The sequence below is a fragment of the Eriocheir sinensis genome, chromosome 38 (genome assembly GCF_024679095.1).
Source record: "Eriocheir sinensis breed Jianghai 21 chromosome 38, ASM2467909v1, whole genome shotgun sequence".
Taxonomy (NCBI): domain Eukaryota; kingdom Metazoa; phylum Arthropoda; class Malacostraca; order Decapoda; family Varunidae; genus Eriocheir; species Eriocheir sinensis.
Genome location: NC_066546.1, coordinates 7,786,506 through 7,802,888, shown reverse-complemented (window position 1 = coordinate 7,802,888; position 16,383 = coordinate 7,786,506). Strand labels below are relative to the sequence as shown.

The 16,383-nt window shown below is 44.0% G+C and overlaps 1 protein-coding gene across 1 annotated transcript in view; it reads left to right on the top strand.

Annotated features, from left to right (window-relative positions):
* LOC127008623 (insulin-like growth factor 2 mRNA-binding protein 3-B) overlaps positions 1-16,383 on the top strand; it is a 109,105-nt gene that overhangs the window by 1,112 nt on the left and 91,610 nt on the right. The gene's annotated exons all lie outside the window — the stretch shown is intronic.

Genomic DNA, 16,383 nt, shown 5'->3' with positions numbered 1-16,383 from the left:
GGCTCATCAGGATCTACATCAACACTTCAGTTTATTTATCCATCTTTATTTGTATATATCTTTCTTTACTTTCTGGAATTGTAGAAAAATTCAGGACAGACAGAGTACTGAGTGAAGAAAAGCTGAAGCATTTGCCGAAGCAGGATGAGCACACCGCCATCAAACTGGGATGTGGAGGACGTGCGGGAAGGCACTTGTCTTGTCTTGCGGTGGACTTGGAATAGCTGAAGAGGATAATGTTTGCTTATTCGAATTTAGTTTTTTACTACTTCGTCAATTTTTAATAGTAAAATACTGAGCAACTGAGAGTGACATACCTGGTCGTCTTAATTTACGTGATAATGTCTTTTTTTCCACTTTATTCATTTTTTCCGTTTTGTTGCTGTTGTTGTTAGTTGATGTCCATTGTTGTGCAGCACGTTTCTGCTCCGCACATTTTCTCACTTCCTTCTCGATTCTGTTACGAAACTTGCGAAAAATCTAATCCGTAAAAATGAAGTACAGATAATTAGCAGAAAAAAAATAACTAAAAAAGATGACTAATGAGATGATTTTGTCTTACTGCTAAAAAAAATAATACTATGAGAAGAGGAGAATAGCGAGAACTTTTTTGGTGTATGTGGAACTAATGAAGGTAATTAGCGAGTTAGTTGTTAGGTAATGGCCCGGGAAGGCTTGCAGGGGTGCGTTCAATAAGTTTAGCGCATCCGTAAAAGGAGCGAAGTAATGCAACTTTTAGCGTTAGTGAAGTGCGCGTTTCCCTTCATTATTTTTATCGGTTCATTATCGCTTCCTTTACTCGTTATTTACATGTCATTTGTGTCTGTTAAGCCTTGAATCCGCCCTTACCTGCCCTTTAATTCCTTCCTTTATACACTTCCTCTCCGAACGTTGCTCTACTTCACACATTCTTCCACATTCAAACCTTCCATGCACAGCCCTCGTATCTCTCCTTCATGCTTCCTCCCTTCACGCCTTCCCTCATTCTCTCCTCCCTCCCTCGCACTGTCCTCCCATCTCTCTTCGTAACTAACTGACAAATCAACCCTCAATTCCTGCCCTTGCTTCCTGCTCCTCCCCCTCCTCCCCTTTCCCCCCTCCTTGCTACCCTCCCTCTCTCCACCCTCAGTTCGACAGGTGTTCCCTCATTCCATTTACCTGTCCCAAGCCTGACCAGTTGCCTCACCTACATCATTAGACACTAATTTACCCTTTGCAGTAAGTGTGTTGCCTTGAGGGGTGAGTTAGGGCCGGCAGGGGATTGAGGAAGGGGAGGGAAGGGAGGAAAAGAGGAGAAGGTGCGTTGAGTGCTTGAAGGGAAGGGGAAGGAGGAGGAGGAGGAGGAGGAGGTTTGTGTGGGCTTGGGAAGGGAAGGGAAGGGAAGAGGAGGAGGTGCGTTGAGTGCTTGAAGGAAAGGGGAAGGAGGAAGGAGAAAGGAGAAGGAGGTTTGATGTGAGCTTGGGAAGGGAAGGGAAGGGAAGGGAAGGGTGGAGATGCGTTGAGTCCTTGAAGAAGGGAGGGAAGGGGGAAGGTGTTATGCTGTGAGTTTGTTGTGGTTATGTTGACGTTGTGGAAGGGAAGTGAAGGAAAGCTACAACTACTAATACTACTACTATTACTACTACTACTACTAATAATAATAATAATACACCTACTTACTACAACCACCATTACCACTACTACCACCCTACAGTTATACCAACAAGAAAAAACGGCTACTTCTACTCCTCATTATCCACTTCCGTTCCTCCTGCAGCCACAATTAGGACTGGAGATGCACGCCACGACAAACATTAAAAAAAAAACTATCCCCGCCAAGCCAACCCAAGTACAACATAACATCAACACAACGACAACACGACCACAACAAGCTCACGACAAGCCCTCCTCTTCGTCCCCCTTCCCTGACCCCTTCAAGCACCCTCCACGTACCTCCTCCCTCCCTTCCCTTCCCATCGTATAGTTACTGAGGAATTAGCAGTGTGGTGATTTTAGTAGTGGTTGTAGTAGTAGTAGTGGTAGTAGTTGTAGTAGTTGGTGTTGGTACAATCTTAGCGGTAATACAACCCTAAGCTTTCACAACATGGAGAGTCTTGTGCGTGTCACCCTTAATTAGATCACCTGCACCGGGGTCCAGGTAGGGTGGAGAGTGCCCAGGTAGGGAAGAAAGTGAGCAGGTAAGGAGGCAAGTGGACAGGTAGGGAGAGAAGTGCCCCGGACAGGTAGAAAAAAAAGTAAACAGGTGTGAAGTTGATTGTGGAGGAGGAAAAGGAAGTGTCCAGGAGGAGGAAAGGAATAGGAGGAGGAGGAGGAGGAGGAGGAGGAAAGGTAGCGTGGGAAGTGGAGGAAGGGAAAGAAGGCAAGTGTCCAGTCAAGGAGGAAAGGTAGAAAGATGGTGATGAATGGAGAAGGAGGAGGAGGAAAATGATGTAAGGAGAAGGAAGAGGAAGCGGAGGAGGAGGAGGAGGAAGAGGAAGGAAGGGACGAAGGACTGCTGTGTGTGAGATAAATGGTCAGGGAGAGAGAGAACGAGAGCGAGAGAGAGTGTAGGGGAGGGAAGAGAAGAGAGAGAAGGGACTGGGAGGTGTGAGGTGAGAGCGCTGAAAGAGGGAGATAGGGAGAGAGGGAGAGGGAGAGAGTAGTGGGTGTATGGGAATGAGGGAGAGGAAGGGAGGGAGGGAGGGAGGAAAACATTGTACCCTTACTAAGACCGGTTCACCAGTAGTTATATGAGGGAGAAGAGAGTGCTATGCTTCCTTGTAATGATTTCCCTCCTCCTCCTCCTCCTCCTCCTCCTCCTCCTTCTGTTCTCTCCTTATACGCCTCTTTCCCTCCTCTTTACCTCCATGTTATCTAAAGTTATGTATATTAATGTTTACACACACACACACACACACACACACACACACACACACACACACACACTTTACTCTTCCCTAAAGTTGGATTGTCGCGTGTTTTTTTTTCTAAGTTTTTGTTGAGCCCAGAAAGCTTGGCGTAAAAATGGCGCCTTTGTGGATTATTGTATTTTTTTATCATTTATTATTTTTTTATTATTATAGTAGTAGTAGTAGTAGTAGTAGTAGTTTTTATACATTCGGAAAAAGAGGAAAGAAAAAAATATATAAATAACATGTATCGTTCCCTTATTCCATTGCTGTGACTTCGAAATAAAAGGTAGATTTTTTTCTTTGGCGTTTCAAGCTTATTATTATTATTATTATTTTTTTTTACTGTAGCAAGCCGAAGATAAGCATTTACACAAAGTCTGATACTGGCTTTGTATTTTTCTTTTTTTATTACTTTTTAAAGAATAGATTTCCTAGTGTATGTGTGCGGAAAATTCAACGTTGAGCTTTCCTCTGTGTTGAAACTACTACAGTATTCACCGGAAAACAAGGATTATTTCCAAATCCTTCATATTACCAGGATATCAAAACATTACTTTCCTTTTCATCCGTTGTCTCTGGTTTTTGATAAGTCACTTCAGGCTCGTAGAATCGTGTATACTCTGTGTATCTTATCTTGATCAGTCAAGTTCCAGAAAAGGGAAACTGTTTGCTGTGAGGGAGTCGGTCACGCCTTTCCGCCGCCCCCGTGTGTTGACGCGCCCATAGGTGTAAGCACACGACCTTTCATTCATGCTTACACGCTCGGCGATTGTTGGACATTTAATTTTGTTTGTAGGAATCCATAGACCTCAAAATTTAGGAGTGTGAAAAGGTCTTCAAACGTTTACTGCTTCATTTAAGAAACATTAATAAATTCCGTGTTGAATTACGTTGCTATTTGTGCTATGAGTTAAAGTTATCTTCATTTCTGAGAACATAAAAATAAACACTATTGTACAACATCACGTTAATTAAAGATGGCAACGAAATTAAAAGAAAGCGATTAGTCATGTTAACATATGCTCTATCATTATCATCATCATTATCTTGCTATTTGTGTTAGTATATGAGTTAGTTATCTTAATTTCTGAGATAACAAAAAAAACACTACTGTACTACTACACGTTAATAAAAGATGGCAATGAAATGAAAAGAAAGCGATTAGTCACTATTAACATATGCTCTATCATCATCATCATCATCATTATCATCAGCCATTAGTAGGCAGCTGCGGGACAGAGCCTTTCTACACGTCCTCCACTTACGATGGTCGATTGGAGCTTTTGAATATATTATCGTGTTTGATTTTCGTCGACCCGGTTGGTATTATAAGACACCATCGCTTCTCACATTAACAATTTCTAAAGGTCAAAGAGGGGGTCAGTCGAGTTCTAATGAGTGTTTCCTTAGGTTCACGGTACAGAAGAAGGGTCAAACTACCACCAGGGTCATAAAACTACTCCCGGAAATGCCCACAACTCTTAGGAAAACCTTGATAAATATGTGTACTTGGGCGACGAAATGTTTAGTAATACGGCCCATCAAATGATACGCGTGGCTAGGGTAATGTAAGGACCTTTTATTCCTTGCCTTAGATCAGCCACCCTCGATTATTAAACAAGTGATGGATATATATATTGATGATGGGTATATTGTTCTCTTATATTTTCCATACTAAAACAAGATCGATAAATATTATAAACTGTGTGTGTGTGTGTGTGTGTGTGTGTGTGTGTGTGTGTGTGTGTGTGTACGAGAGATAACAATGATAAGGCGTTAGTGGGCGCCGCGTCCATTCCCGGCAGGCGTCATAGAAACGCTTCCAGAAATGTCTCGAAAAACTTAGATCCGGGTGTTCCGAGGCGCCGCGGGGGAAAGGAACGGCAGCTTTTATGAGACGGGGAAGTTTGAGCAGGAACGGTGGTGTTGTTGGTGTTTCCTCGCTGGCGGCATAAAGGTAAAAAGCGCATCGGTCAGGCAGCTTCGTTATCCCTCCTTGTTATCCTGCGTGTCAATCGTTTTTCCTTTGCTTCATTTAAGAGCTACATCTACACAGGAAGTCTTAGCGGTAGTGTTTGTGTTGGTGTTTCCTTGCTGGCAGGATAGAAGAAAGAGAAGCAGATAAGTTGTCTCTGAAGTCGATCGTGTTTCCTTTGCTTTATTTTATACCTACAGCTACAGAGGAAGTTTCAGTGTTAGAAAGAATGCTGGTGTGTCCTTGTTGGCGGGTTAAAAGTACAGACAGCATCGGCCAGGCAGAGTAGTAATCCTCCTCGTTGTCTTTGAAGTCGATCGTGTTTCCTTTGCTTCATTTTATACCTACAGCTACAGAGGAAGTTTCAGTGTTAGAAAGAATGCTGGTGTGTCCTTGTTGGCGGGTTAAAAGTACAGACAACATCGGCCAGGCAGCTTAGTCATCCCTCCTCGTTCTCCCCCAAGTCAGTCGTGTTTCCTTCGCTTCATTTTATACCTACAGCTACCGAGGAAGTTTGTGTCAGAAGCGGTGGTCTTGGCGTCTCCTTGTTGGCGGATTAAAAGTACAGACAGCATCGGCCAGGCAGCTTAGTCATCCCTCCTCGTTCTTCCCCAAGTCAGTCGTTTTTCTCCGATTCATTTTACAGCTGCCAACCAAGAGTCCATTTGTGCAAACTGATAAATGCGATAGTGACGTTTAGTGGCCGCGGAAATAATAGCGGCCCGGAGAGTTTACGTCTGGTTTATGTAAGGTTTTATTAGCTGGTTCTTCTCAAACTAGTCTTGCCCGAATCGGTGCTCCCACTTCTCATAACATTCGGAGAGAGAAAAATTGGACTGGATCAGCGAAATCATGTATCACTCTTACACTCCAAGACACTAGTTCAGCCTCGTTTACAGTTCGCGCAAAAGCAAGAAGATGTAAAAGAAAAGGTGGTAAGGTGGTACAATGTAAAGAAATGTAATGCAAAAATAAATAAAAAAAATGTAAAAAGCGTAATAAGTTTTTTTTATTATTATTGCCGAAGTTTAGGTTTGATTCGTATCTTGAGGGACATTTAAGCATCGCCCACCTTCGTTAATCGTTCACCTTGCGGCCCAGGTAACTCATCCGTAGCTCAGTAGAACGAGAAGGGATTGTGCTGCGTCATGCCAGTGTAATACTTTTTGCAATCGAGAAAATATCAGTAAAAAGTATTGTCCGCTCGTATATTTCCCTTCTCTGTACAGGTATGTGGTGCCGAGACTTGAACAGGCCTACCGGCGAGGCTTGCTTGAAGGGCCTGGATGGTAGTCGGCCCCAGCCCGTATTGGCGCAGGCAGGTGTTTTATAGTGGCGCCATCTTCTTGGTTTGCTGCCTTCTTGTTCTTCGTTCTTGATTCACTTGGACGGTTTCCTCTAGAGTCCGGGTTGATGGGTGATCAGGACAGCATTTGGGTAGCCTTAAGCCACTCGGCGGTGACTGAATAATCCCAGGTGGTAGCGTGGGGATTCGAACTCGCTTCGTCCATCACGCGATGAATGTGGGCCCAGCACGCTACCACTCAGCCTACCCTAGCATAGGTGAGGTTAGGTTAGATATAGGTTAGGTTAGGTTAGGATAGGTTACCATAGGTGAGGTTAGGCTCGGTATAGGTTAGGTTAGGTTAGGTATAGGTTAGGCTAGGTTGTGTGGTTAGGTTAGGTTTGTATCTGCATTTTGTTTTTTTTCCGCTGCATCGTTCACGTTCATCATTTCAACATTCACTTAAGTGGTTGGCTAGTTGTGTGTCCCTGTGTTCCTGTGTTAGGTTAGGTTTTGTTTTGTTTCCGTGTGTTCGTGTGTTTGTATTCGTTTTTTTTTTTCTTCCTCTGTGTAAGGTTCAAATTTTAAACCTCTTTCTTCATTTATAGCTCAAGGTTGTGTGTTCCTGTATCCCTGTGTTGCTCTGTTTTTGTTTTGTTTCCGTGTGTTCGTGTGTTTGTACTCGTTGTTTTGTTTTTCTTCCTCTGTGTAAGGTTCAAATTTTAAACCTCTTTCTTCATTTATAGCTCAAGGTTGTGTGTTGCGTGTTCCTGTGTTCCTGTGTTGCTCTGTTTTGTTTTGTTTCCGTGTGTTCGTGTGTTTGTATTCGTTTTTTTTTCTTCCTCTGTGTAAGGTTCAAATTTTAAACCTCTTTCTTCATTTGTAGCTCAAGATTGTGTAGTTTCTTTGCTCGTGCGTCTGGGTCTCCTCCTCCTCCTCCTCCTCCTCCTCCTCCTCCTCCTCCTCCTTTATTGTTTTGCCTCCGTGTATTTTCTTGCCAGCGTTCTGCCGCCGCGGGTTCTGGCATCGTAAAGTGTTTATGGAGGAGTTTGCCGAGGTTATGCCCTACGCCCCTCCTCCTCCCTCTCCCTCCTCCCCCCTCTCTCCCTCTCTCTCTCATCTCCCTCTCTCCCTCCCCCTCTCCCTCTCTCCTTTATTACCTGTGTTCATTAACTACCTGCTTAACTCCTCCACCTGCTTATCTCTGTGCACCTGCTCACCTCCTCGTCGCACGTACACACACACACACACACACACACACACACACACACACACACACACACACACACACACACACACACACACAAATTCAAACTCCTATTTTCTCTCTCGTTTATATGTTTTCAGTTAGTTTCTTTTTTTCTTTTTTTTCTTCGTTTTAATTTTTCACGTTTTGTCACTTCATTTTCTTCACCTCGATTTATTTTTATTATTATTATTATTATTATTATTATTATTATTATTATTATTATTATTATTATTATTATTATTATTTATTTATTGCGCTTTTGTGACTTGTTTTTCCTTCCAGTGCTGTGAATGGCGTTGAACTTGTATTAAACCTGTACTAAAAGGTTTTCATGGTATTGCGCATTGCGGGAGATCTTTAAGAAGCATCAATAGTATTTTGATGTCCTTCACTTCACTGCTGATCACCTGTAACGTTTTTTTTATGTGTGTGTGTGTGTGTGTGTGTGTGTGTGTGTGTGTGCGTGCGTGTGTGTTACCTGCATTCGTTCATTGTTCCTCACTTCCTTTTTCAAACTTCAATCCTTCGTAGCCTTTCGTGTTTCTTTCTCTTCATTCCTTTTTTTCCTATTTTTCTTTTTAATCTTTGCATCCCTTTTGTCTTCCGTAATCCGCTTATTTTGTGTGTGTGTGTGTGTGTGTGTGTGTGTGTGTGTGTGTGTGTGTGTGTGTGTGTGTGTGTGTGTGTGTGTGTGTTACCTGCATTCGTTCATCGTTCCTCACTCCCCTTTGTAAACTTCCGTCTTTCGTGGCTTTTCGCTTCGTCTTTCTCTTCTTTCATTTTTTTTTCTCTAGCTTTTAATCTTTGTATCCTTTTTGTCTTCTTTCTTTCATTCTCTTCTTCCTGCTTTCGTGGCCTTTCGCTTCTATTCTTTTCTTTCCCCTTTTTCTCTAGTTTTTAACCTCTGTATTCCTTTTGTCATCTTCTTTTCATCTCTTCGTCCAGTCTCAATGCTAAACTTCACTGATTCTTGGCTAAGTCTTTTGTTTTCTTCAGACTTATACTTCGCCTTCTTCTTCTTCGCCTCCTCCTCCTCCTCCTCCTCCTCCTCCTCGTCAATACTGCGTCATGTTTGCATTTCCAGACCCTCTTGTGTTCACTAATCCTGGTTATATATATTTTTTTTTATTATGGAAGCTGAAAATTCTCTCTCTCTCTCTCTCTCTCTCTCTCTCTCTCTCTCTCTCTCTCTCTCTCTCTCTCTCTCTCTCTCTCTCTCTCTCTCTCTCTCTCTCTCTCTCTCTCTCCCTTCGTCAGTATACCGGTCTCTTCGCGCACATCTGTCAACATTATTGCAATTTCTCTGACAAACAGTCTCCCCGCCGCTCCGCCAGGTAATAGGTATCAGGTAGAATTTATTTTGCATTCATTTTCTTTTTTTAGTGTTTATCTCCCTCTCTTATTTTCTTTTTGCGCCCCTCGTCAATTTCCTCATAGCCAGCGGTGACCACGTGGCGCGAGAGAGAGAGAGAGAGAGAGAGATTGAATACCGAATTGCGGATGTAGACCAGTTTGCGATAAGATGAATAGATCGATTGATGAATAGACAGACAGATAAATTGACTGATAGATTTACACACCCACAACTTAAGTCCATTTAAATATCAGCGTAATGCGAAGTTAAGAGGATTGGAAACACGACTCTGTATATCACCGTCTTGATCTCTCTCTCTCTCTCTCTCTCTCTCTCTCTCTCTCTCTCTCTCTCTCTCTCTCTCTCTCTCTCTCTCTCTCTCTCTCTCTCTCTCTCTCTCTCTCTCTCTCTCTCTCTCTCTCTCTCTCTCTCTCTCTCTCTCTCTCTCTCTCTCTCTCTCTTCTCTTCTCTCTTCTCTTTCGCTTTTTTTTTTTTTTTCCTTTGTTCCATTATCTGTTCCGTCCTTCTGTTCTGCATCTCGTTCTTTGTTTTTTTTTTTCTCTTGTTTCTCATCTTTTCCTTCCTTTACTGCATATTTTTCTTCGCTTATTTGCTTCCTTTCTTCTGCTTCCATCTTTATCGTCCTTTTCCTCATTTACATAACTCTGCATCCTATTGCTAATTATCTCTTCGTTCCTTCTTTCTTCTCAATTTCTCTTTTTCGTAGTTCGTTCCTTCTTTTCCTATTACTTTCTTCATCTTCATAACTTTCCTATTCCTTAGAGACTGCACAGCGCACGCACCTTCCTTCTCGTCTTTTCCTTGTTAACTTCTTTCTCATATTTTTCCTTCTTTTTCTATTATTTCTTTCATCTCCATAAATCTTCCCCATTGCTAAGTCACTATACAGTACACACGCAAACCTCCTTCCTTCTCTTCTTTATCAATTCCTCTTTTTCTGCTTTATTCTTCCTTTCTTGTATTATTTTCTTATCTTTGGCATCCTTCCCATCATCTCCATAACTCTCCTTTATGTTGCTAAGTCATTCCACAACAGACACACACCTTCCTTCTCTTCTCTTCTCTTATCAGCGTCTCTCTCATTTTTTTCCGATTAGTTTGTTCCTTTCCTTCAAACTTTACCTTACCTTTCCTTTCCTTGTAATGTTCTTTCTTCCATTCCTTTCTTTCTTTCTTCCTTTCCTTTGCGTATGGCCCTAACTTTACCTTACCTTGCCTTACCTTACCTTACCTTACCTTACCTTACCTTACCTTACCTTTCCTAATAATGATCTTTCTTCCATTTCTTTCTTTCTTTCTTTCTTTCTTTCTTCCTTTCCTTTGCGTATGGCCCCAACTTTACCTTACCTTACCTTACCTTACCTTACCTTACTTTACCTTACCTTACCTTACCTTACCTTACCTTTCCTAATAATGTCTTTTCTTCCATTCCTCCTATAGTCTATCTCCTTTCTTCTTGACCTCCTCTTTTTCTTCCTCTCCTCCGTCTTCTTTTCCCCGTCAGCTCCTTTCTTCCTTATCTCCTCTTTATCTTCTTCCTCCTCCATCCTTTTCCTCCCCATCTGTTCCTCCATTTCTTGATTATTTTATTCCCTTCCTCTTTACCTCCTTCCTTTCCTTGCTTGCCCCCTATTTTCTTCCCCTCCTCCATTCCCTCCTTCATCGCTCGCCTCTTTCCTTCCCTTCTTAGCCGCCCTTCTGCTCCTAAGTCAATATCCTTCGCTCCTTCGTCACATTCCCTATCTATACATTCTCAAAGTCACTTCCTCTCTTCCCTTTCTCTCTTCTCATCTCCTTCATTATCTTCCTAGTCGCCTTGCATCCTTCCCTTCCTTTTTTTCCTAGTTAGTTTCTTCTCTCCCTTCCTTTTCTAGTTCAACTTTTTCCTTCTTATCTTTTTCCTTGCGCTTCTTCCTTGTCTTTCTCCTTTGTTTCTATTTGCCTCTTTCCTTCCTTCCTTATTCCTTCTACAATTCTCCCCTCCCTGCCTCTCCTCTCCTTACCTTCCTTCCCTTCTCTCCCTTCCTTCCTAGTTCCCTTCTTCCTTCCTTCCATTCTCTAGTCTCCTCCCTTCCTTTCTTTATCTCACCTTGCTTCCCTTCTCTCCCTTCCTTCCTAGTTCCCTTCTTCCTTCCTTCCATTCTCTAGTCTCCTCCCTTCCTTTCTTTATCTCACCTTGCTTCCCTTCTCTCCCTTCCTTACTAGGAACCTTCTTCCTTCCTTCCAGTCACTAGTCTCCTCCCTTCCTTTCTTTATCTCACCTTGCTTCCCTTCTCTCCCTTCCTTCCTAGTTCCCTTCTTCCTTCCTTCCATTCTCTAGTCTCCTCCCTTCCTTTTCTTCATCTCACCTTGCTCCCTACTCTCCCTTCCTTCCTTCCATTCTCTCCCTTCCTTACTCTTCGCCTTCCTTCCATTCTCTCCCTTCCTTACTCTTCGCCTTCCTTCTCTGTCTCTTCTCTGCTCTCCTTCTTCCTCCTCCTCCTCCTTCCCTCTTCTAATGCAGTAGTTAACCGGTTCTTTCCCTTCTCTCAACCCATCTTCATCATAGTTAGGTCACCTTGCCCCCTCTTCCTCCTCCCGCCCTTACCTCCCGCCCTCCACCCTGCCCTGTCACTCCTCCCGCCTACCTCCCATACATTCCAAGGTTCAAGGTGCCCAGTGAAGTCCCTCCCCCCCTCCTTAACCTCCTCCTCCTTCTCTCCCTCCTCCCCCTCCTCCCCCTCCACCCTTCATCCTTGCGTATTTTGCAATCTTGATCTTCAGTATTTTTATTCATTCGTCCATTCATTTTTCTTTTTCGTTTTTGAGTTTTAAGACGGAAGGAAAGAATGAATTGCGGTTTGTTGAGTTATTGAGGGTAGTTATATTGATCGTTATTTGTTTCTTATTAGTTTTGTTGTTATTGTTAGTGTTAGTTGTAGTGGTGGTGGTGGTGGTGGTGCTAGTGACGGTGGTGGTGGTGGTGGTGGTGGTTCAAGGGTTGGGGAGGTAGGCCGGAGGCATTGAGAGGGTCACATACCTGGCCAACCCCACTACCTGTGCATCCCCTCCACCCCCACCCCCCCCTCACCTTGCAGCCACAACCACCACCACCTACGCGACCACTTCTACTACTACTACTACTACTACTACTACTACTACTACAGCAAAACCACTATCTACTCACACACACACACACACACACACACACACACACACACACACACACACACACACACACACACACACACAGGCGTTTGTATGGAATTTCCGCTCGATAACTGCGAGGGACGTGATTAACAGCGGCCAAACACCGAACGCCAAGGCCACGACAAGTTGGCGTCCCGCGGGCAGGATGGTACCGGACGGAGAGGTGAGAGGGAGGGAGGCGAGAAGGGAGACAAGTAGAAAGGTAGATTGGAAGGTGGATAGCTGTAGGTAGGGAGGGACTGTCAAATGAGATATACTGAACTGAAGAAAGGTAGGAAGGTTGGTAAGTAGTTAGGTAAGATATAGTTAAGTACCGTATTAGGCAAGATATAGGTAAGTACCGTACTTGCCGGTGTCGAGGACGCACTTTTTTCTCAATCTCAAAATAAGACTCGAGAAATTGGAATGCGTCTTGGACGCGGAATATTGCCTTGCCTGTAAACCTAACCAAGGCATATAGGAAGTGTAGAGATAAGATAAAATGTTGTTGTTGTTGAAGGGCTGTGACGGTCCAGCAGACCCCGCTCGCCCTGGCAATGTTGTTACGACGAGTACACACTTGGCGGCCATTGTTGTTGTCTTGTGTTGATTTTGGTCTTGGTGAGGGAGTCGCCGACTACAGGCTGTTGCTTGTTCATATTGTGATGTTTAGTTTGTTAAGTTCACGTGATGATAAAAAAGCTGTAGTAATACCGGTAATATGCTCAGTATATTCAGTGGCAGTTTGAGGTTTACCCACATACTTCCTCTACCAGTGGTCTTGGTCACTGGGCGGGCGCCGCTAGTCAAGCGAAGACTCTCTAGTGATAAACAAACCTCTTGAGTGAAAAGTTGGTAAGTAAGTAAAGGGAGTAAAGGAGAAACAGTCATTTATCCTTCTGTATTGAAACAAAACGAAGGATAAAGAGCTTGTAGACAGACAAGTAGGCGGATTGGTAAGCTTGTAGACTGGGAGAATAGTAAGTAAATGAAAGGTAAGGAGGGGGGGGGGGACACTGCCTGACTCACCTGGAAAATAAGATTGTGGCTCTATATTTTTCTTCTTTTTTTTTCTTCCTTTTTAGAGAGAGAAACAAAAGTTCACGAAATACGTTAAAGAAGCAGCAGCATCTGGGACAACCCTCTTCAATTTTTAACGTGTCTGTCTAGGTAACTTTTTCCTTATTCTGTGTGACTCATTCTCTCTCTCTCTCTCTCTCTCTCTCTCTCTCTCTCTCTCTCTCTCTCTCTCTCTCTCTCTCTCTCTCTCTCTCTCTCTCTCTCTCTCTCTCTCTCTCTCTCTCCATGCCCTACCTTCAGACCTTTTCCTCCCTCCATTTCCCTCCCTCACACAAACCTATTTTCTTTCCTCTACATCGAGGCCCTCCACAGCAACCTTCCTTTATTTTCTTTCGTCTTACTTATTTGTCTTTTCTTTCTTTCACCTTTCACTCCGTCAGTCTTTTTTTTCTCTTTTTTGACTTATCTCACTTTATTCCTCTTTTTCTCTTCTTCCTTTTTCTCAGTCTTTCTCTTTTTTCTTCCTCCCGCCCTTTTCTTCTCGTCTCCTTCTTCTCTTGTCTCACTTTACTCCTTCTTTTCTCCCTTTCAATCTTTTTCTCAGTTTGTATTTTTTTCCTCCTCCCGCTCCTCTCTTCCCTTTTTCTCCGTCATTTTCTCTTTCTTTTCTCCTCCCACCCTTCCCTTCTCGTCCCCTCGTTTCATTTTTCTCTTGTTTCACTTTATCTCTTATCTCTCAACCTTTTTCTCCGTCTTCTTTTTCCCCTCTTCCTCCTCCTCCCGCCCTTTTCGTCCCCTCCTCCCGCCATGCATTACCCACACGCTGCACTCAGATCTTCCCGCCGCCGCTGTTAATATTTTTGTAGCCGCCTCGAGTCCTCTGTCGATTTGGGGAAACTCCTGACGAAGCCGTGACAGACAACCTTTCCTGGGTCGGGCAAAATTAATCACCGTGCGAGGAGAGGGAAGGGAAGCTGAAGGGGGAGGGGAAGAGGGGAAGTTCACGTGAGAGGGAAGGGGAAGAGGAGGAGGGGGAGGAGGGGAAGAAGAGGGGTTATGCTTGCTTTGAGGGGAAGAAAGACGGTTCCAGTAGAAAAGAATGGCAAATGAAGGGTGACAGAGAGAAAGAGAGAGAGAGAGAGAGAGAGAGAGAGTGTAACGGTGATATCAGTGAAGGTTAAAGTTATCTTGTACACACACACACACACACACACACACACACACACACACACACACGCACATACACATACATACGCACATACACACGCACACACACTCGCCTCCACCATCCTGTCCAGTGTCGTGAAATAATTGACCAAAACGAAATGTCACTGCACAGAGAACGCAAAGAGTGGGGCTGTGATTGGTGGCGCCCTTCACCTGGACTGTCACCTGATTGGCCCCTCACCTCTTCCTCTCCTCCCCTTCCTTCCTTCCCCCTCCTTCTTTTCCCTCCCTCACTCCTGTCTTTCCTTCCTTCCGCCCATCTCTCTCGTCCGTGAACCGCACCTCGAGTTTACTTTTTTTTATACTTTTTTTTATCAGTTTTCTATAAGTTTTATTCTTCTTTGGTGTTGTATTTGTTTGTTTTGTTTACCTGTCGTTCTTTCCTCTTTCTTTCCTCACTTTTTTTCCCTTCTTTTCTTCGTTCCGACCCCCTCTCCCTCCTCCTCCTCCTCTTCCTCCTCTTCTTCCTCCTCCTCTTCTCCCTCCGATGCAGATGCAAAACAAGATTAATAGTAAAACGTGCTTCTTCGTGACCTTTGAGGAGGAGGAGGAGGAGGAGGAGGAGGAGGAGGAGGTTACAAGCGATCTGCAGAAAGGGTATCATAAATAATCATTCATACACGTCTCTCTCTCTCTCTCTCTCTCTCTCTCTCTCTCTCTCTCTCTCTCTCTCTCTCTCTCGCCAACTTGTCACCTGCATTCTATTATACTTTACGAGTGGCATTGATTTTCTTTTTAAACGACTCTTTCTTTGTATTTCTATCTTTATTTATACTCCTATTAATATCTCTCAAAAATATCAGACTGTCACTTAATATAGACAGTTCGACGCACGCTTGAGTAGCTAAAGAAATAAATAGAAGAGAAATATACTAATCGGGCTAATAATCAGAAGCAAACAAATATCCACAAAAATCAAAATATTTCCCGCGAACAGGCCTAGCTGGCACAGGAGATACCACTACACAGACACCAAAGGGCCAGATATAGAGAAAACAGACGGAGGAACACAAATTTATTAACTTATACACGGCGCACACAAGTTGGGGCCAGTTTCACAGTTCCCCATGAAGGGTTAGTAAGCTCCCAAACCAATACCAGAGCCCTCGAAATTTCCTTGTATAGTGTTTGGTGTTTATATTGAAGTTCACAAATTTGACGAAACTATACAGGAAAGCTCTTATGTATTTAGTGTGGCATCGAAGACCTCACCGTTTTGGATTGTATGGGATTCTATAATTTGGTTCGGGCTGTTACGAAGACACTGTATTGGACTGTGAAATCGGCTCTTGGAGGAGGAGGAGGAGGAGGAGGAGGAGGAGGAGGAGGAGACGAAAGAGGACAGAGAGGAGGAAGAGCAGGGGGAGTGTGATCCAAGTGCAACGCCCCTTCCCCCCTACCCCCCTTTCTGGCATTAGCACGTCTGGATTTTGCACCGCCATACAATTTGACCGGCCACACGTTAATGCCACTGTCCATCCTCCTGCCCGCCGGCCCTGCGTGTGATGTGTTATGCCTCCGCTGCGTATCAAGCCTGGCCCTTTTATTTCCTTGTTCTTTTCTTTCTTCTTTCCGCATTATTCTCTTTCTTTCTATCACTTTTCTCTCTCTCTCTCTCTCTCGCTCCATTCGTTCCTTCGTTCCTTCCTTCCTTCCCTCCCTTCTCATTCACGTTTTTCTCCTTTTCTTCCTTTTCTTCCTTTCTCCCTTCCTTCCTTCCCTCCCTTCTCTTTCCCACTTCTTTCCTTTTCTTTCTTCCTTCAGTTATCTATTTCTTGTTCTTTTCTTTCTACTACTACTACTACTACTACTACTACTACTACTACTACTACTACTACTACTGAGAGGAAGAGGGAGGGAGATTTGGTATTCCCCCGGTCAGGTTGTTAACGAGAGGTAGAGTAACAGGTAAACTAGACAGGTATGGTTGGTATGTGACCCGGCCCTTGCCCCCCCTACCCCCTCCCTGTAGCCTCCCTGCCCTTGCCCTTCTCTCTCCTTCTCTCCTCTCTCTCTCTCTCCCTTCGTTTCGTCCCTCCCTCCTCCCCCTCCCTCACACCTACCTCTCACTCTTTTCCTCACCCTCTCCTCTACTCCACTCGACTCTTCACCGACTTTCTACTCCTCCACATCCTCCTCCACTATCTACAGTTCCACCTCCACCCTTCATGCTCCCTTCCTCCTCTTCACCCT